We start from the raw sequence: 23717 nt of genomic DNA on the forward strand, positions 1-23717 counted from the left end.
TGCCAGAGCAACAATGGTGGGAAGACATGTTGGGGATTTTGTAAATTTCTCTTGGGTAAAGCGTACATTTTGCGGTATTTTTCCGTGATAAAGATAAGCAGAGATAAAAGAGGCTCAAGCGTGTCAAAGTATATATGATCAAGGTCAAAGATTGTCTGGCAACGACGGAGCAGCCAGCGCAGAGTATCAGTCGAAGACAGTTGTAAACCGACTCACACAGCCTGCCTCCAGCACATCCGGCAATGACGAAGCAACCAGTACAACATCAATTCATATTTTCCCTCTTTTCAAGACTGTTTGTCTCTATCTATTGTAAAAAAGAAGGATTAGTCATCACTATATATTATTTCTATCAAATATTTTGTAAGATATTTTGATATTTTGTACAAATACCCCCCCACACGAAGTATTTGGGGTTGGTGGGTATTCATAGTTTTTTACTATAATACTGAAATTTTTTGGAGTAAAATTTTTTTGGAACCATTTTTGTCTGGCCTACTAGATGAGGAATTGATGCCGAAGACTTGTCACAGAATTCTTGAATTGAACTCTGGATCAATAAGTCCCCTATATCTCATGTTTTACAGTTTTCTTGTTTACTATATCATCTGTGTTCCATAATCTGAATGGTAAAGAAAAGGATTAATTCAGAATTTTCTTAAACTGCACTTTGTCTTCAATCTTTATTATTTTTTGTGTTTTCTTCAGAATTAATATAAGCAGTGAATCCTTAATTACTCCTGCTTCCTGATTCTTTCATTTTGAATACTTGCTAAGAAATTCTTAACTGCTCCTTAACAATAATCATCCATTTTCCCTCTTTCAATATGCTGAAGGATTCTTAACTACCCTTCACCCAATTGAGTCCATTCCATCTAATTTCAGCCTGTATTTTCTCCCTGTTTGACTACCTTGCTATGTGATACCATCCTCTGTTAAGAAACCGAATCCAGAAAGCCATCCTTCTTTGACTCCATCATGCCCAATGGACTGAACTATTCAGTTTGCCTCACTTTTCTATTGAATTCCACCACCCAAACCCAAAACAAAACCCTTGAACTTCATAACTAGCCTAACATATTTTAAAACAAAGATAAATTGTAAAGAGAGAACCCTCTCTGGATGCAGATTGGCTAGAATCTCTATCTAAAAGTTTGGTCTATGGTTACCTCGGCCGTATTCCCTTTCTTACAACTTTGGGGAACAACCTGAGTGATAACAGGAAGCAATGGTCCCCATTGCATTGAGTGCCTCCATGAGATGGGGAAACTTCTACTGAACTTGGTTCCTCGCAGGTCACTTGCCTTGGTGCAAGAGCTGGATAGATTTGGGAAACCAATACAATTGGATCTTTCGCTGGTGAGTGTTCTTGGCCTATCTGTCCATGATCTGATCAGTTGTGGCCTATTCCATCTAGTATATGTTTAGCTATGTTGGTGTGAGTTATTCTACAATGTCTAAAGTGTCCAGTAATGGTGGAAAGTATGGCCGAAGGCAGTCCACATTGAACACTAGGTGCAGAAAAAGGAATGGGGGAATGTTGAGCTCAAAAGAATTATCTCCCATAACCTTTGTAATGGTGTAAGGCCCATATCAGAGTGGTTTGAGATTTCGATACGCTCTGGTAAGGAGTTCTTTCTACAAATGCAACCAAACTTTGTCGACCACCTAAAACTTGTGTGGCACCCGATGTTGATCATGTTGTTGCTTGTACTTGGAATTGGAATTCTTCAAGACTTTGTGAACCTACTGGAGGATGTGTTGGATGCATTCAATAAATATGGTTTCTTTATTAACCTCAGGTAGTACATGTGTGGATTATGTCATTGTAGTCACATGAGGCATGACAACATCAATGAGACACAATAGTTGAAATCCTAGACCCACTTGAAAGGGACTACAACCACTTGAGCTATGGAGAGATCTGTTATAACTATGATGCACATAGGGAAGGATCACATCCCAAGTTCATGGATTGTTAGAGTTGTACATGCAAATTATGTGCACTATCATCCTGTTGACAATCTCTATCTTACCATCATTCTGGGGATGGAATGCAGTCGACTTGGTGAGCTTGGTGACAAATAGGGTCCAGATACTTGACCATAATGTGCTTGGGAAGCTATTATCCCGATCTGATATAACGGTATGTGGGATCCCAAAATTTATCCACCCTCGTTCAAAGAATAGTTTGGCATTGTCCTCTCTTGTGATACTCTTCTTGTAGGCCATCGATATAGCTATCTTAGAAAATCTATCCACGACCATAAATACACAGTCATTACCATGCTTGGTAGAAGGGAGGAAAAATAGATAGTCCATTGAGATGGATTCTAAAGGTTTGCTGAGAGTAGGCAGATGAATGTACAGGCCTTGCTTCTTAATAGTTGGCTTGGAAATGGTGTAGGTAATGTAAGATTTGATATATTTCCCAACATCTTATCGGAGTTTTGGAAAATAAAAGTACTTTTGTAGTATGAAAACAATTTTCTCCACACTAAAGCATCCTATGACTCGACTGTAGTGCTCCTCCCAAATTAGCTTGGCATGCTTGCTTGAAGGAAAACATAGGGAACCCAAGTAACATAATAATGTGTCCTCGAGGTGGAAATCAGGAACTTACTTTCCATCCACTAGCATCTAGTATGTGGAAGTGAACTCTAGATCATTTTTATACAATTATTGCCATCCAGAGGTCTTGTGTCCATAATGGTTGAGAATAGTAGTCAGTTTTTCAACTCAGGGCCGACCGAGGTAGTCTGCAACATGATTGGTGCTTCCCTTTTTGTATTTAATGTTCAAGTGGAATTGTTGCAGATATGTAGACTACTTTTGATGGCGATCGTTCTATAACTTCCCTTGTGTCTGTATAAACTTAAGAGGCCGGTGATTGATGTGGATGACTATCTCCTTCACAAAAATGTAATGGTTCCATTGTCGACAAGCCTGCACGATGGAATACATCTCTCTATCATAGGTGGGGTGCTTTTGAATTGTATCGGAAAGTGTCTCACTATGATAGGCCATTAGATGCCCATGCTAGGTGTGGACTGCACCAATAGCATCGTCAGAGATGACTATCTCAATTTCAAATGGCTATTGTAGGTTTGGAAATGTGAGTACTGGTGTAGAGCAGAGGTGACACTTCAACTCAATGAATGCCTTACGTTAGGATACGGACCAGGAAAATTTTTCTTTCACTCCGCCTTTGGTAATCTGACTCAAAGGCCAATTGATATGGGACAATCCCAACACAAACCTTCGATAAAAATTTTCAAGGCCCAAAAATCTACGAAGATATGTTAGAGTGGTCAAGGCTGGCCAATCCTGAATGACTTGGATCGTAGTCATATCCAAATGCACGCCTCACTCATTTATGATGTAACTTAGATATTAGACCTGGCTCATGCCAAAGTTGCGTTTCTCCAAGTTGGCACACAAGTTTTGTTGTCTAGGGCTTGAAGGACCTGTCGAATGTGTTGCAAGTGTTCTTTCCAACTCTTGATGAAGATGAGGATGTCGTCCAGATAAAAAACCATGGATGAGTTGGTGAAGGGCCACAAGATGTCATCCATTAGCCCCATAAAATTTGCAAGGGAATTTGTCAACCCGAAGAGCATAACCAACCATTAAAAAATGTCTTCTGGATTTGAAGGTGGTCTTCGATAGATCTATTGGATCTATTGGAACTTGGTGATAGCCAAACTTCAAATCGATCTTGAAATACTTTATCCCCTTGAATTGGTCCAAAAGTTCATCAATCTGTGTGATTGGATACCTATTTCTGATAGTGATTTTGTTTAGTGTCTGATAATCAGTGTAGAGCCTCCAAGTCCCATCCTTCTTCTATAAAAGTACAATAAGGCTCTCAAAAGGTGAGGAAATTGGTCAGATATGCCCTTTTTGTTGCAACTCCTGGATTTTCCGCTTGATCTCTTTATTTTCCATAATGAAGTGGAAATCTATCATCCTGTTGGGTAGAGATGCTTCGAGATTCAGATTGATTAAATGCTTGACTTGACAGTGCAAGGGTACCCCTATGGGCGAGGAGAATATGTCCCTGAATTGTTCCATGACCTTATCCACCTGCTTCTGATGTGTGGAGGAACCCTTCCCAGGGGCCATGGATGTGGCCACGATCTTCCCCTTACTTTGAGAGTGAATAAGAAAGAAAGAAAAATTCTGGTGTCAAAGATGATCTTACTGCATTTCTTAGCAGAGATCAAAGAGATTATGGTAGGCGAGGCTACCTTCGGTATTCTGTATAACGTATTTCCCAAATAAAGTTCTAGGCCTCAACTCATACATATCCTGACACTTCCACAAGTATCGTTGGACTAATAATACATAAAAAAATTCAAGAGGATCAACATCACACAATACCTCATCCATGAAGAGCTTGATGTTGTAGGGAAGGCGACACTGTTGGCTGACGTGGAGATCTTGTCCTTAGTGAAGCTACCTAATGGTGTACAACTACAGGTGTGGTGTATTGACTAGGCCAAATCACTTCACAACCTCTACTGAAAAGAGGTTCTTTTGGCTCCTGGTGTCGACAATGAATTGTAGTGACGAATCATTCATCCACATAAGTGAATGGAAGAGACGCTCCCCGTTCTTTGGATCTTCGAGCTATATCTTCTAGATCTTAGTGGTGGCAATAGTGGAGCTGGGCTCTGCATCAATAATCTACTTCCCTTACTCATTCCCTTGTCAAGTTATATCTTAAATTCGGAACATGCATCTGACTTTGAAGCCTTAAGCTTGGCCACCAGTGACTATTTGGCTCGACCCTCAATTGTGTTGTGAATGGGACTCTTATGGAACTTGCACCAACTTCCTATGACCTTCTTTGTCTTTGTGGTCTTATTATTTACGTATGGTTTTGATGAGTTGTCCTAGGTCACCCCACCTTGGATTTATCGTTTTCCATGTCATTTGAGGGTGCCTTTCCTTTACTTTACATTTGTAGATATAAAGTCTTGCTACTTTTGTTTAAAATTTTGCTCAATCTTGATAGTGTATCGGTAGGCGACGCTAAGCAAGGAGATGTTCAGGAACTCGATCTTGTCCTAGATGTATTTGTATATACAAATGCAGTACTTGAGTACCTGATTCCGCTCAAAATCCTTGATACCCAACTTCGTACGAAGGGTATGAAAAATATTTGTGAACTTTGGCATGTCTCAATCCCTTCTTGGTCGCATTGTGTCAACTTTATGCACATATCTTCATAGATCGTGATAGGGTGATATTGGTCATTGATGGCATCTTGGAAAGAGTTCCAAGTGGGTGCGACTGAAAAAAGTGAGGGTTCCCTCTCATCCTTCTACTCATAGTAGGTTTCCCACCAGTCATTGATGTGGGGGGGGATCTTTGAGGAGTGAAAAAGTAATATTTTCCCTATTGGAAAAATCATGAACCAAAAGATACCCTTCCAACATATTTAACCATCTATCTATGGTGCCTGAATCTATCTTCCATTTAAATATGGGAATGTCAAAGTTTGCCTATACCTTGAAGAGAGTGGTTCCTCCAGAATGGTTGTTGGATGAAGATGCATTGCCTGTGGGCATCCGTCGAAATATCTTGGCAAACTTGTCCATCATCACATTCCTCTATCGCTTGATGGCTTCTTCGAGCAATATTTTGAAGCGATATCCTACTCCCTTATATTATTTTTCTTCCACCATGGGAGGCCATCAGGGTTTGTGAGGTTGGCCTTGCAAAGGTTCAACCATTTTGATCCCTAATTCCTTATAACCTCATTGGGGACATTAAAAAAAAACAATGAAATAACAAACTGCTCTGATACCACTAATCTGGACTTATTCATGAATGCAACAGAATACATATATAAGCTTAAACATAGAGATGCAACATAAATAAAACTTAATTTCATTAATATCAAAGAAATCAAATATGCTTACATACAAAATGGAAATAAACTAGCTCGGGCGATGGTAGCATATATTTGAGAAGAAATGTGGTGGCTACATGCCTCTGAACGATGTTACAATGAGCCTTGAAAATCTATTTAGTATTGAGAATCAATGGAAAACCTGAAACATCCAAAACCTTAACCCTAGGAGATGAAACGCCAAAACTATGGGCCCCGTTGGGGTAAATTGGTTCATCAACTTCCCAGGGTCGTAACTTTGGCATACAATCTCCATTTGACATGCACGATTCCTTGTTAGAAAGATCTATCTGAGGACTATAAATTTCAACTATGAATATCATTCTTGGACTTAAACCTTCTTGTTTTCCAAAAAAAATCGTTTAGGGCCTCAAAACGACTCTGGAAGTTCAGGACCCGAAAAACTGCTAAAAATAGTAAATTGTGCTATAATTATGGAAATTAAAAGAAATAATGGTACAATGGTAGGGGTCCAAGTGGAATAGGATGGTGACTACCAATATCCACCTGGATCAACATCCTTAAAAACCTCTATAAGCATCCATTGTAAAGTACAAAGGGATAGTAAATATCTTGAATTATATTTACTTATTTAGGAAATTCGTAAATGTTTACAACCATCAGAAAGAAGTTCTAACATAACTTTTTTCTTAATGGTTGTGAATAAAATTCTAACCAACTAGCTGCAAAAATGAACTAGGAGAAGAAGAGAGTTGTTGAAAACATAAAGATATACAAGAATAGAGAAAAATAAATTCTACAATAATTGTGGTGAATCCTTTGGCAGACTCCTAGATTTTCTAGAATATATAATGGATTGGGTTTTGGTGATCCTCAACGTCTAGGCCACAAAAATTACCTCTCTCCTCCTCATCTTTGACACTACCCTTATCGTGTCTTAAATAATTATTTCCAGCCATCTTTAATGTAATTATTTTCCAAGAATAGAATGGAAGATGAAGTGTTTTGAAGCAAGTCAACACCCTTAATCACTAGGTGAACCAATCAGAATAATTTAAGAGAATTTAGTATTATCACTGCTACTAATCTCTTAATGTTGGAAGATTCTCATTCGAAACCATTCCATTGGATTTTTTCATATTCATAAGTTGTTGAAAAACAGGGGGGTTGAGCTTTGCGAAAGAGTCATGGAGTTCTTCAACTAACCAAGAAATTAAATCAGTGTTATGTTTAAAAGAACTAGACAATCAAACCCCCAGTTTGATGATGAGTTATGACTAACTGCTAACATCTGTTGGATGTAGCCGTGTATGTCTAGCTATACATGCTTTACATAACAATTGCTTTACCAAAATAAATTCTAAATCCCCTATATTTTTAGTATTCAAATTTTTAGCTATATAAATTTGGCCAAAAATTGAGATAGACAATAAATTTATTTAGATAATCTTCGGCAAAATCACATAACCAATCTTATGTCGACGCGTTTCGAACCAACCAGTGTGGTTCATCGTCAGGACAAGTTGAAGAACCAATCCGGCTAAGCTGAATAAATAGAGTGTGCAGAGACTCCAACGGCTATATTGCCAACTGTTAATTTTGACCTAAGGATCCTAGTCAAACCCCTAACAATACTATAAATAGCTACAACAGGTAAATTTGTTAATTTATATCTAAAATTAAAATCGATTTGATATTTTTTTATTTTTTTAGTATATAATATAATATCATATTTACTATAATGGTCATATGTCTATAATTATTATTTTTCTAATATTATTTAAATATTATGTCATTCTTAAATTTAGTTATATTAGGTAATTTTTCTATAAAATATACTATTCTACATTATATAATGGACCATTATATAATGTAGAATAGTATATTTTATAGAAAAATTACCTAATATAACTAAGTTTAAGAATGACATAATATTTAAATAATATTAGAAAAATAATAATTATAGACATATGACCATTATAGTAAATATGATATTATATTATATACTAAAAAAATAAAAAAATATCAAATCGATTTTAATTTTAGATATAAATTAACAAATTTACCTGTTGTAGCTATTTATAGTATTGTTAGGGGTTTGACTAGGATCCTTAGGTCAAAATTAGCAGTTGGCAATATAGCCGTTGGAGTCTCTGCACACTCTATTTATTCAGCTTAGCCGGATTGGTTCTTCAACTTGTCCTGACGATGAACCACACTGGTTGGTTCGAAACGCGTCGACATAAGATTGGTTATGTGATTTTGCCGAAGATTATCTAAATAATGTTATGGATCACAGAAGTCTAAATTCCTAGACAATAAATTTGCTGCAAAAAAGGAAAAGGAGATGTTTCTTAAAGAACTGATGCTACTTTGGGAATTCAAAATTCTCGAACTATTTTCTTGTCTAAATAAACTTTTTATTGGAAACTCAAGGTTCAAAAGATCATGATACTTCAAATCATCAATTTCTAGCACCAAAACCACTTACAGGACATGAAATTTTGTTGCGTAGTAGAATTATTTGGAGTCCCTGAATCCTTTCCAAACAAAAGAAATAAACTTGGGAGTTTATTTGCAAAATCGGATTGTGTGTTTTAAAATGAGAAGTAAATTGGCTTGCACCGATTTAATTGAAAACTACCACTTATGAACTGACCAACACTTGGCACTAATACATGAGTGTTGCTTTGAAACTTACAATAAAGAAGTGGAGAAGTTTACTTGAACTTGAAGAAGGTTTGTACATATCATGGAGAAGATTACCAAATTATACCATTTTGAAGTTAAATAAACTCATCTCCCTCTTAACAATTTGTTGAAAAGGAAACCCTCATTTATCATCATCATTGTTATACAAACAAATTGGAAACCAATTCAAATATATTATTAATGATGGTGTTAAAGAATGATGTACATAGTGTACACATAAATATATAAAGAAATAGTTGATTCATTTTTTGAGTCTTTTTGGACTCCAATAACTAATCGCCATAACACACACTAACCGAAATCATAGTCCGACGATTATGTTTTTAACATTCCCTCCTATTTTGAACGGATGTATCAAAGTCCAAGAATGAGAGCTATAAATGCAAAAATAAACCTCAACCAAGAGTTGAATTTCTCTCATAAATTATTTTCAAGGTGTTATGCTCCATAATGTCCCAGGCTAAGAGGAGATCGGCAGAGGTAACCACAGACCATGCTTTCAATTTGGTAGCTAGCCCTACCAAGCCAAATAGGGCCCTCTCTATGATCACAACCAATGAATTGACTGGAAGAGGAATAGATTTTAGGCTAGGTATACTAGGCTCAGATAGGGTTTGAAATTTCTTAGGGTTTGATGTTGGATAAGGGTGAAAAACAAGGTAGCTAGCTCAAAGGATCAAAGGGTTACATCAGCAAAGATAAGGAGGAGCAAGGTAGCAATAATTCTGTGATGGATTTAGGGTTTGTCAGTGTAGTGTAGTGTTTGGAAGATGCAAAAGGGTATTAATGAGCATGAGCACATGAATTCATTAAAGAGGAAGAAAATTAACACATAATGATATTCCCATAAAAATAGAGCTTTATGCAAAGAATTATGTTTATAAACATTAAGGAAAACCACTGAAGAACTGACGAATGGAAAGAGAAGATGAATATCTTTCATATAAATCTATAGCATAGAAAAAATAACGTCACAAACTTACTGTAGATGAATTCCTAGATAATAGCTGCAAAGTGTATCCTTTGATTTCCAGAAAATGTCCAAATACAAGCTACAATTCCTCTGATGTCCAGCCTGTTATATCACTGAGAAAATGATACATAAATACCAAAAAATATATATCCCTTCCCTCAATGGTCGATTCTATGACTCTAGGAACTACTCCATGAGGTGTTATAAGCAAACCCTATTGTATATGGAAGTTAAAAACAACTTCTTCAATTAACTTTGACTCCAACCACTCTCATAAATGAGGCCAAATTTGCATCAAAACCACTTACAAAGACTAATCGCCCACTATTACATCATATTTACACTAGGATTACTTACTTACATCATTTACATAAGTGAAAAAATCAAACTAGGTGGAATTGATGAAGATACAACAAATCTGGAAAAAGCACAACAAATCTGGAAAAAGCGCAATGTGGACTGCAAAAAGCACATTGTGAGATTGCAGGTCACTTTTGGAGGCCTTTCTAAAGTCCAAACTGGGCTCATGATATCTCATTGGAATAATATTTTTTGTTTGCGACATAATGGATGCAGAAATCACTAAAAATGATCAAGTATATTCTCTCAAACATCAATTCTCCCATGACTGGTAAAAAAGTGTAGTGTGGCCTCCAAAAACAGGGCAGAAAGGTGTTTTTTAGGTGGGTTTTGGTTCTTTTCACCCTGTAAAAGCTGATGATTTGGGCTGCCAAGTGTCCAAATATTATGTATAAGTCAAGATATATCCAACCATGTAGAGTTTATGTCATTTAGATCCCTCCAGGAAAAGTGCAGCGTAGCCCATGCTACGCTTTTGGTAGGGTGACTATGCCAAAACTTGACAAATTTCTGCGAAAATAGGGATGAAAGGTGGAGTGATATCTATTTAACCATAAATAATTTCGAAAATTGGAGAGATTTTTTTTCTTTGGAATTGTTTTAACAATGACCTCCTCCGTGTTTCAAAAATACTTTCCCATTTGTTCAGAATCCAAGTTTGTAGTTGGTCACTAAAATATTGAGCAACTCTCCCGTAGCAAGTGTATTTTGGGAATTTCTCTCAAATCATAACACCTGTGCATAAACTGAAGGAGTTTTTTGTTCCTTGGACTATTATTGACAAAAACCTCTTTCACTTTTGTAAAATTCTTCTCCATTTGGTTAGAAACATATTTTGAAACAAAACTGTCCCTATGTGCAGCAAATGGCCTCAAAGAGAAAAGGGACTATTTTGCAAATGGAGGGAGATGGAGGGGTTTAAGGGTGTCTAAATTCTTGGGAAAATTTTGGGGGGTAGGGATAGATGTTAGGGAGTGTAGGGAGGTATAATTTCTTGAAAAGAGTGAGGGAAAGGTGTGAAAAAGTCCAAAACACAATCCTAGTCTAGAAATTTGCAAAAACATAGCATTGACCTATGGTTAAGGGAAAATGAGGGGAAATGAAGGGAATTGGTATGGGAAATGGTTTGGAGGGGTATATAAGGTATGTGTGGGGGTTATGGAACATAAAAAAATAGGATTTTTCTTACTGAAATAAATCAAAATCATTTGGAGACCAAAAACATAGCAAAACCCTAGGAGAGGGATTTTCACTGAGTTATTCAAAATGAAGGATGCATAAGAGGTGCCAAATGTTTACTTACTTTCCAAGGAGATGCTTAAACCTGTGAATGCCAAAATGAAACTCTTTTGATGCTTTGGATGGTCCTTTATAGCTTTAAAATTGATCTTTACTTTGGTAGTGGCATGACATCATATGTCCCTTTGAGAAATGATGAGACGAGGTAGTGTACTATAACATTATCTTACTTGAAATAAAACATTACCTTTACCTTTATTTTTCTTTCCCTAAGCTGTTAACTCCCTCTACTCACTGACTCACATGATGGACATGTTTTTTTGTTTTGACATATGGTATCATGATTACACATGGAGTGAAACCCTAGACCATGACCTAAAATGAGGAATTTAACCATTTCATGACCCAAGGCACTTGAATGAAGATATGATACCTCGAAGAAGACAATGACCATGATGAGTGATGAAGACCATGAGCAAGTGAAGGGAGCAACATTGACTTAGAAACAACAACCAGTGACCAAATTTTATTATGAAAACCTAGTGACATGATAAAATTTGACTTTGAGAGCCCTAACAAAACTTGGTAAAAGCATATTTGATCACTGGTGACAGGCAGAACTTACTGACACTAACACAAGGGTGACCACAAACCAAGGATGGTATATTTTAAGAGAAAACAATAAATGATACAAAATATGGGAGAACTCAACGTCTTGACCAATGATGGTTTAAGGATGACTATCAACTCTGGAACTATCATAGCAGTTCCTAAAATAAGCTAACTTTTGCACTATCAAAATAGTTCCATGAACAATTTCTATTTTGGAATCTTCTACTAGTGGAAGTGTTCCTTCACAAATCTCAGCATGCAAAAAACATGCAATCATGCTCATTCTCATAGAACATAAATAAAAACATATTTTTATACAACTCTGAATTTGATTTATGAACTCAGACTCTAGGTTGTAGAAATCAACTTTGATTATCTATGTCTGAGGCTCGCCTGACAAATCTTCGAACCTATATTGGACCATCAATTCCATCAATTGCCCCCTTGTCAAGTACAGGGTGAGAAGATGAAATACTCTTCCTTGCAAAGTTAGTCAATATTCTAGAACATCTCATGTGGTATTACCTCTAAATATTATTGGCATTTTAGACGAATCCCAAGAAGCAATCCATCCAAATTTTATTTTCTCTCGTGTAGTAGTCTTATGCTTGAAACATTTGTTTGAATGTTGATTCTTCTTTCCACAATATTCACAAGGTTTAAGATCATAATAGTGATCTTTCTCATGTCCAATTCTATCACAACGTTGACATAATCTAATTTGTTATGGGACAACATCATCCAAAAATATGGTATTACAAAATTATATATACTTTTAAAAATCAAAAACATGAAATAATAAATCTTTATCATATCCCACACAAGTTCTATTTTGTTGTACATGATTTCTTAACAAGGTATAACGAATGTTTTGGGAATTGTAGTTTTCACATCTGTATGGAAATAACCCTTACAAACCCTTGCTTTGTTGGTGCACTAAACTACTCCTTCATCATTTTCTAACTATTGGTCAATCTTTGAGTCATGCTCAAATAGGTTGTTCTTAACAAAAACAGGTTCAAAATTACAACTCATCTTTAGTTCTCATAGTTCATCGTTTTGTAACTACAACTCTATTTGGAGAAATTCAAATGTTTATTGTGAACAATCTATAATGTCACGCATGGTGTCCTTGTTAACTTGAATTGTGTTATGAACAATAAACTAGAAAAATGTGTTTAATACCTCTAACAAATCATTGAGTCTCGTCATTTTCTCCAACTTCTTATCAGGAAAAAACTTACAATAAACATTGAAAAGAGTGTTGGCCCCTGTTGTAGCAGCTACACCACCCTCCAAAATTTTGGCTCACATGAAAATTTCGGAGCCTACCTGAGATCATGCGATCGATCATCCTCGGTCACTTATTGGTAAGCTAATGATTTCAAGCTCCCTTCCTTGATCCGAAGAGTTTTCTGCGTTCTCATCTTTATACAACATGTTTCATTTGTGGGCATTATAGGGGTTGTTGTTTTTCATGCAAAGGGAATGTTGTTTTCTTCAAGGGAAAGCATGTGCGCATGAGTGGTTGTCATCATATAAACATGTTTCACTCTCACTTCACGGACTCTTGTCGCAAAGGTCGTTGCATCAAGCAAAATATGTCTTATGCATTCTAGATGGTCTACGTTGTGTCACTAAGTGTCTGTGTTCGATCATAGTCAAGTCCTATCAATGTTTACATATGTTTCACTGATCTCACACTTAGCCATTTTCCCAAGAAACCTAGCCTCATCTAGCTTCCCTTAACTGGGCACATTTCTTCTGCAACAATCAAGATTCCTCCCTTGCCTATTGAAACCCCGTAGTGCACAGAAACACCAACCTCCCTTGCTTGCTAAAACCCCGTAGCCCGCAGAGACACCAACCTCCCTTGCCTGCTAAAACCCTACACCCTTCAGAGACCCTAGCTAGTAGCTCTCTTCAAAAATGTGCAGAGCAGTCAGGGAGCCATCGTTGCTCTCCAGAAATGCGCAAAGTAGTCTAGTTGCATTTCACTTAGAAATTGTGCATAGGTGTCCTCCGAGGACCCCCATCCTGCAACAGTGTCCTATGCCTCAAAACTGCGCGATGTTGTCCAAGCTACCCCATCTGTCTTTCATGCAGAAACTATGCAAATGAGCCTCCCAAGGCCTTGTTCCGGTAGCAGTCACTATCCATTGAAATTACACAGATCTACCTCTCAGTGACTACAGGAAATTGTGACATGTTGAAATCGCTTACAAGGAGTTGAGGATAAGGACCAAGCAACCAAGTAATGGAAAAAAATCGGGCCACATGAAAACTCTGTTAGATGCATGATCATCTTGAGGGTAAGTATGGTAAGTAAAGAACACCTTTTGAAGTACACCTCTTAGTTGAGTTTACAGGATTTATTGTCATTGTCATATCATCATGTCCTAAGTAACAGTTGAAAATAATATTGAGAGGTGGGGGTGAATCAGTGTTAGCAAATAACTAACTTTTTTATTTCCATACTTAGATTCATATATGCTACTTCAGTTAAGGGAACCCGCATGTACACGCAACTGTGTTTAATGCAACTAGCATATATCCAGTAAACTTATGATTCAGTTAATCCATTATATGTTGATCTTTAATCAGTGCATCAGAACTTCATTAACCATATGAATAGTAAACAAGTGCAGTAAAACAGAACAGATCATCACACATAAGAAGCACACATGAACACCATGATATAAGATGGAAACCCAATGTGGGTGAAAACCACCTGCTGCAACTCGTCTCTATCTTTCTTTAATAAGAAACTTATTTTTACAATATTTTTGTACTGGAGCAGTCTTATACCAGTACGCGGACTTCTACCTGCAGAAGGCTACAACCTTCTCTCATTCTCCAACTTCTCCTGGAAGGGAGCTACAACCCCCTTAGCTCTTGTACTAGCTGATGTACTAGTATGTAGGTGCTAACCTACAAAAGGCTACAACCTTCTCTTTTCTTCCAGGGACCACATTTCATAAATTTTTAGACTGGATACTCATGGAACGCAACATCATAATTTGAAGGTCATGTTTCATACAATTTCCATACTGGACCCATCAATATTATTGAAGCACAAAATCAATCACCACTTGCATCATCAATCTCTGAATCACCCAATATTGAATCACTGAAACCCTATCAAAAAAATGCAGTCACCAGAACATAGAGCAGAACTCAGAACTCTACAACAATATTTAGATCCAACTATATCATCAGGAATCATGCATCAGAGTGTATATGCTACTTGGAAGATCCGAACCAATGTGTATACAAAACTTCACCAAAGTGAACCAGCGTATATGTCATCAATTACTCATAACTTCGTTGCACTTCCTGACTTTAGACATACCCAGATCATTATATATACAAGGATAATATGTGTGTTAGCAACCAGATCTAGTCCATCAGATCACATAAAGATAATTCATTATGATCCTAATCCATTATTAGATCTCATCCATCAACACTAAAGCTAAACACAATCAACCAATTTGAATATGCAGAATATTGACACCAGTAACCAGTCACCAGAACTCATCAACAACCAGAACCACCTATAACTTCAAACATCATAGTTCATATGGTATACGCTACTTAGATGTATCTAACCTGTGTATGTACGCGCTTTTATCAAAGTCAACTAGCGTATACATCTGTAAATATTCATTCATGATTTGCAGCTATTTCAAACTTAAGTTATACCCAAATTAGAACATTACATGCATCAGTATACAGATCTAGAATAAGCATGATCAAACCATATAGAGATGATTCATTCCAAACCATTTGATCCTGATCTATCCTTACATCTTGTTCTCCATCAACCGATGAGATTCCTCCTTAGCTCAGATCAAGCAAAGCATCATGAACCCATAACCTGCATACTGGATCGCATACTTCATCAGATATTCAAGACTTTCTCAATTTCCCTTGCCTAATGATCTTCTCCTCCTTTTATAGTCTTAGGCCTTACTCAATACCAAGGTCCAAAACCACTTAGAACCAATACCTTGGACCAAATACCTAGGGTCAACACGTCAGACAAGATACCTTGGACCAATACCATGGATCACAATACCATGGTCCAAATACCACGGACCAAAAGCCCAATGTACATGCCTTCCCTTGCATGAACGTGCGTGTATACGTATACGCACCTTTTGGTCAGCTAACCCACGTGTATAGGTGGATTTATCACGGCGAACCTCTGTATATCTCTTTTTCTTCATTCTGAAAGCTTGAACTGTGATTTGTCATCTTAGTAAGTTGCCATCAAGGTAGTAACTTGCCATCAAGGACAACACTTGTATCATAATGCCAACAATATCCCCCTTTGGACTTGATGGCAACAACCACACCAAGTCACTTTCCCCCTTTGACATCAAGGGCAAAGGGTAGACCAAGATATTATCTTCCTTGATATCCATTCCACTATCCATACTCCCCTTAAGTACCTACTAAAATCTCTGATTGAGCTCCCCCTTTTTATATGCCAAGATGTACCAATCCGTCCATGCTCCTTCTGAGTACATGCTGAAATCTCTGTTCTGCTAAAGTGTGATGTTCATGCTCCCCCTGATTGTAAGCAAGGTCTGCAAAAAGGTGTTCTACAAGAAGAACATGACTCTTTACATCATAAATGACCTTCCTACCAAAGACTCATACATACATCCATCTCCCAACCAAGTGGGGATATACTGAGATTGACTCATCCACCCAACCAAGCGGGGATACACCAAAGGCTTATACATGATTAAACAAGAACATTACATCATCCATCCCATGCATAGTGGGGAAACCAACATAGGTCGTTACATGACCTTGATAATAAAAGAAATTAATGACATAGAGACTAAATATCAGCAACTAATATCAGCAGTATCTGTCGATCATCATTTAGACTGGCAACCTGTATTTTTCCATTAGAGTAGATAAAACCAACCTGTGACAAGGTATGTCTACATCAATTCATCCTCTTGATCTTGAGCATTGTCATAACCTTCCATGAATCAATTATGCATATATCATACAAAATCATTCACATTATATCATATGTGAAAAACATCATAGCCATCACATCATCATCAAGATCTGCATGATCTTTTATACCATCCATGTATCATTACTTGGAAACATCCCTCATCTGCATCAATCAACATATGTAAGTATCAACCTATCATCATATAGGTAAGAACTCATCATCATCATGTCTTCAACAATGCAACTTTGAGTAATCATCCATGTATCTAGAACACTGTATATAGCACTATGTATCTTGAGCTCAAGATCTTTTGTCAAGACTTCTTCATATCATCAACAACAACAATCCTCATCCATGTGAACACCAAAAACTATAGGAATCTTGCATCATAACTGTATTATATGTCGACAGCAGCATATGAATGACTCATCATCAAGTAATGAAGTTGTGTATTCAAGCTTTGTACTTCTCCTTATCCTTATGAAGATCACCATGTAAGTAACATCTATGCATCATTAGAGAATCAATCACAAATCTGATTTGAACACCAACTATGTAACCCCAAGAATCATATGAGATTTTGTCATGGACAACTCATAACCATATCATAGCAAGATGTATCATTTAGCCATATAAGCATCATCACCAAGGAATTCTAACCATAATGCCAACAATGCATTATTCAAAGCATAATCTCCCCCTGAACCTGTGCCATCCGTTTACTGTCAGATCTGATCATGCATATATCAACAAGAAGTATCAAAGCATCATCATTATCAAGTTAGGATCAAAAACACTTCTAAACATCTTATGAGTATCAAGACATTTCCACACATCATCAGTAGATTATAGCCATTATCAAACAGAGCAAATAATGGACTGAATCAGACCCTTTTTCCCTAACCTGTTCCACTGCTTTTCCTCAAACTAACATATGCGTGACTTGTTAGGATATTCCGACACATAGGATATAGTTAAGTTCAACTTGGTCTAGTATAGAGTTAGGTTAGAGTTAGGTAAAGTGTGTTTCTTTACCGTTGTACATTTTGTAACTTACAATCCGACGGTCACGATATGTAGTGATCCGACGGTTCACTCTCACCTCGGTATTACTGACACTTGATCCGTGGCTTGACACCCGATTGGTCCATGAGTTCTATTTAAAGCGCATGGAGGGTCATTGTTCAGGTAATCCGTGCATGAGAGAAGCTTATGTAAATTTTCATTCTTTGATTAATAAATTGCCTGTAGTACCCACGTTGGGACAGGCCGTGGACTGTTTCCCTCCTTGCACTCTGAGGGTTTTAACCACGTCAAAAATACTGGTGTATTGATTTGAGATCTGGCTGTGAGCGGTGTCCTTTTGGTATTCTTTCTGTGGAACTTACCCTGTAAATTCCTACATGGTATCAAAGCTATTTGAGGGCCGCGTCCGTTGGTGATCCAAATCTGAAGCCGGTAGAACTTGACTGTGCAATATATACTTCAGATCCAACTATATCATCAGGAATCATGCATCACAGTGCATACGCTACTTGGAAGAGTCGAACCAGCGTGTATACGCAACTTCACCAAAGTGAACGAGCGTATATGTCATCAATTACTTACTTATAACTTCGCTGCACTTCCTAACTTCAGACATACCCAGATCATTACATATATAAAGATAATACGTGTGTTGGCAACCAGATCTAGTCCATCAGATCACATAAACATAAGTCATTATGATCCTGATCCATTATTAGATCTCATCCATCAACACTGAATCTAAACGCAATCAACCAATCTAAATATGCAAAATATTGACACCAGTAACCAGCACCCGAACTCATCAATAACGAGAACTACTTGTAACTTCAAAAATCATAGTTCATATGGTATACACTAGTTAGATGTATCTAACCTACGCATGTACGCGCTTTTATCAAAGTCAACCAGCGTATACATCTGTAAATATTCATTCATGATTTGGAGCTATTTCAGTCTTAAGTTATACCCAGATCAAAACATTACATGCGTCAGTATACAGATCTAGAATAAGCATGATCAAACCATATAGAGATGATTCATTCCAAACCATTTGATCCCGATCTATCCTTAGATCTTGTTCTCCATCAACCGGTGAGATTCCTCCTTAGCTCAGATCAAGCAAAGCATCATGAACCCATAACTTGCATACTAGATCTCATACTTCATTAGATATTCAAGACTTTCTCAATTACCTTTGCCTAATGTTCTTCTCCTCCTTTTATAGTCTTAGGCCTTACTCAATACCATGGTCCAAAACCACTTAGAACCAATACCTTGGACCAAATACTTGGGATCAACACGTCGGACAAGATACCTTGGACCAATACCATAGATCACAATACCATGGTCCAAATACCACGTACCAAAACCCAATGTATGTGCCTTCCATTGCATGAATGTGTGTGTATACATATACACACCTTTTGGTTGGCTAACTCGTGTGTATACACAGATTTATCACAGGGAACTTGCGTATATCTCTTTTTCTTCATTCTGAGAGCTTAAACTGTGATCTGTCATCTTAGTAAGTTTCCATCAAGGACAACACCTGTATCATAATGCCAACAGTAACATGCATGTGTACAAACAAAAAAGTCATTTTATGTGTTTCTTCTACATGTCTTGCTTCCTTTCACTTGTTTGACCAACGGTCATCTTCAGCGTGTTGATTGTTATTTCATGCTTGTGAACTCGTTCTAGTGATGTTGAAGGTTGTGTCTGAGTTGTGATCACTATGTAAACATCTATCGCACTCACACATGATGTTGTAAGCACTATCACGTAAGTTCTGTCGCGGTTGTTCAACGATCTATAACAAGTGTCGCACTTGTCACTCACACCCATCAATTAGTCACATTGAGTGTATGTTGTCTTGATGGTTTGAGGTGTCTTGTCATCAAGTCATGTTGAGTGTGTGTTCACAAGGACACGCATGTACAAAGTCACTCGTTCACACACACAATCATTTTGTTGAAACTCGGTCGATCGTACCACCCTCCAATAGTCGGACCCTCACTTAGGTGCATTGCATGGTATTAGCTCTCAATGATCATGTATTGCTACCCAGAATTACGCAAAGCTTGAGGCTACCTCCCAGACAGTTTGTATTATGCAATCCTTGAGTTGACCCAACTGTCTGTCACCTAGAAAAGTGCAAAAAATATGACTGAAGAAATTGCGCATACATGCAGGACAGACACTCGTTTCCTGTCACTGCACTATCATCGAAATTTGTGCAGCTCTGTGAGCTAGCCACCCTGATAGCTGGCCTACTGTTGCATAGTTTTCATGAGCTGCCTAGCATCCCGCTTAGCCCATAAACTACATAGGGATGTCCTATAGGAATTCCTCCTAGGTCTACGCAATTTTTGGCTAGCAACCTCCCGTAGCCCGGTGCGAGCCTCCTGTTATCACTGAAAATGCTGTTGTCAAAATTTTTGGTCTAGCTTAAAGACCGGGTGTTTTCGCAGCGCCTGAATTCTTTTAGCAGTTTCGCAGCGCCATCTATTTTAGTGATTTCGTAGCAAAAGCACTAACTTTGCACTGGCTGCGCTACGAAATTAGGGATTTGCTCGAAGGTTTCAGTGAAGGCCCAAATTCTAAGAACGCCTATGGTATACTGGCTACAACTGCTGTGGATGAGGGTGAGGTGTTTAAAGGTCTAGTGTTGACTAAAGGATATAACTCTGGTGTTGTTGCATACAAAACTCTGGAGCTGCATCACTTAATAAAAAATAAGAGGGACATGTGGCAGGCAGCGTTTCTCTTAATGCCTTGATTCAAGGGCTTTGCACCACAGGCAGAATAATGGAAACAGAGTATGTTTTACAAAAATGTCAAAAAGGAGTTTCATTCCAAATGATGTCAGTTGTAATCTCTTAATTAAATAATATTGCAGACATAAAATTTGGGTAGAGCAGAATCCTAATGCTTGGCCATCTAGTCCCAGTCTACAGATCTTTCGGAGGACGATGATAAGTGTCAAGGATATGTTGAGTATGGCAGATGTCTATCTTATCTCATTTCTTTATCTAGCAGTCACATTGCAATATTTCCGAGGAATTGAAATTAGTCCAGTGCATTCTTATCCGCTGAGTTATTGTAGACAAATGCTGGCCTTTGGGTGTCTGACATTGACAGTTCTGCAACTTATGAGTATTTTGTATTACATGGAGATGATTGTTCTCTCTGCGGCCAAGAAGCACATCCTTGATTGGCTGAGGGCATTTGGTGAATTTGAGATCATAGGAAACATCATCATTCTTGAAGAAACAACGATGAAGTGGCCAATTTGTGATTGCTTTTTATTAAACCAGCTACCCTTTTGAGAAAGTTGAAGCTTGCTACTCTTTGGAAGCCTTTCCTCGTGAATGAGCTTAGAGCTTAACATCTTCTCCGTGATAGTCGAAAGGTATATGAGCGCCTTCAAAAATTTCGCATTCATACTCCAAGGGGATCACATTTTTTCTAGACTGGGATACACAGTGCCTCCTTCTTGGTATTACTCTCTGAAACAAAAATGTTTTGGAGCTATCGTAATTACCTGGCTTATGCGAAATGCGTTGCAGCCGTTTCTTCAAGGCACATGGGTTTTTAAGATGACCGATATAAATGCAAGTGTCATGAATATTATAAAGCATGTTGGTTCATAATTAATGCGCATATTAAAGATATGAAAGTGCTCTTATGAAATACAGTGATTAATGCCATGTGTCAAATGGTCTTTATAAAGGTTTGATTGCCACAAGATCGCCATTGACACCGGGATTGAGATGTGGCACTTCTGATGGCCACCTGCATTAGCAAAATCACCAGAATCACAACGACAGATGCTACTTATAAGGATGATGTGCTGAGCGATGTTTTTCGTTTATCTCACCGCGGTTTAGATAATGGCGTTATTCCAAATAAGACACAGAGGTGCGCCTGCCACTGAAAAGATATTTCCATGGATGCTCATCCCTCGGCTATCGAGCAGCATAAGAATTGGATCCGTTTCTGGTGAAACGAATGGGACAGGCTTTCCCGGAATTGGTATTCTTGGAACAGAGAAACGGATTCGTTCGTTTTAGAATCTCCAGTTGGTGTGGGATTTTCATATACCAAGATCACTTCTGATTTGCTGGCGCCGGATGATCAATTTACTGCTGAGGGTTCATACGAATTCCTTCTGAGATGGTTACAGAGTTTCCCACCGTATAAAACCCATGATTTCTACATAGGAGGAGAAAGTTATGCAGGCCATTGTGTACTTCAACTTGCAGAGCTTATTCAGGACCGAAGCCACAAACACTCAAAATACACTTCCATCAATTTGAAAGGCTTCATTGCGGGCAATCCTGAAACGGATGAGTTCATGACTGAGAAGGAATAGTAGCTTATGCTTGTACCCATGCTAGTATAATCTGATCAAGAACATTTGCAATTTCAAAGGGTAAAACTGGACAGATGAAAGCCTGGGCATGGTTGAGGAACACATGTAAATTGATGAGAGTGTTTCTACGGTTGATGCTCCTGTGAGACTTGATTTGAAAGAATGTTTCTAAGATTGATGCCCCAGTAACTGGTAATGGGAGCGCTGGCAATGTAAAAGACATCGTAGCAATTAGTTGGGGTGTTTGTATGGTTAATGGTCATGTGATTGTTTGAACAGAGTGTCTGCAAGCTGGATGCTCTTGCAGCTGTTGATGCATGCACCAACATTGGGAAGTTTAAAGGTCAGAAGTCACCAGTGATGATGTTTATGAAGAAGATGATGAACCTGTTTCTTATACCTGAAGGATGATACATGAGCAAGTAGATGATGATTCACAATATAAAGATGGGGAATACAGAAATCTAATTCTTATTATTGGGATGAAGACAATACTATTCAACGGGTTAACTATCAGGTGGAGCCTCTAAATATTGACCTTGTATCTCTTGCAAACCATAGAGATCAAGACAACAAAACAAGTGAATATCCATTTGGCGTTTCATTTGTAACTCGTACCTAACCTTATGATCTCTTCCAAACAGCAAATACTCCACCTGATGTGACTTCTCAGAAAGGAAGTTCATTTGTTCATGATATATTACAGAGCAGATCGAGGTTGCTTCCAGAAGAAACAAATGAATCCTCGCGTCTACTTAATTCACCGGTTCATATCACAGCTTTGAAATTTGAGAATAAGATTAACCAAGATCTTCATGGCCTAAAAAACAAAATCTCAAGAAGCAGAATATAAGTTTGTCCAAGAAAAACTATATTCTTAGAAAGATTTTCCATTGTTCCTCTTTCAGGAGCTAGACATAGCAAACAGTGAATTTACAAATGTTTCATCATCATCCTCTTTGGAAAACTTTGATGATTTGTTTGTAGGTGTTTCAGATTGAGTTGGAAGACTGAAGAAAGAAAGCCGGGACTAAATGCTAAATTAGTAAACTATGTTCCAGCCAAAGTATCTCCAGAAAGCAGAGGAATCCGGGCATGCTGTTTGAGTTTGTTTTTAGGAAAAGCTATTGACATTGAAGCCTGGCAGCTAAACAGGATTATTTGCAAATTGTTGTTCATTTGTTGGAATGAAGAAGATCATTAATAAATGTAGCACAGTATTAGCAGAAAACCAGTGAGGGGGACTGTGTTTTTAAATCACACAGCAGTTTCGTAGCGCGCTACGAAACTGCTGTAGGTGATGATTTAAAGCGCAGGGCAGCTAGTGTGATACTGTGAGCAGCTAGTCTGACACGGTGAGCGGGAGTTGAGGAAGAAGAACAGCTGTCTATCAAATACCACCTACAGCACATCAGAAGCCTGGCATCATTCCATACTTGGGGTTATTAAAAGATTTGGGAGCAGGCTGCTATACTTTAGGAGAATGTTGGGAGACAGAAACCGATAAATAGGAGCACACCTTCTGGTCATTAAATGAGCCATCAGCGCTTTC

The 23717-nt window shown here is 37.8% G+C and overlaps 1 pseudogene; it reads left to right on the forward strand.

Annotated features, from left to right (window-relative positions):
• The first annotated feature begins 21577 nt into the window (after window positions 1-21577).
• Window positions 21578-22165, forward strand: LOC149234117 (serine carboxypeptidase-like 26 pseudogene; annotated as a pseudogene).
• Window positions 22166-23717: the final 1552 nt, after the last annotated feature.

The sequence above is a fragment of the Pinus tabuliformis genome, chromosome 8, assembly GCF_031772625.1.
Source record: "Pinus tabuliformis cultivar Carrire ecotype Pingquan chromosome 8, CPIR1, whole genome shotgun sequence".
NCBI lineage: Eukaryota > Viridiplantae > Streptophyta > Pinopsida > Pinales > Pinaceae > Pinus > Pinus tabuliformis.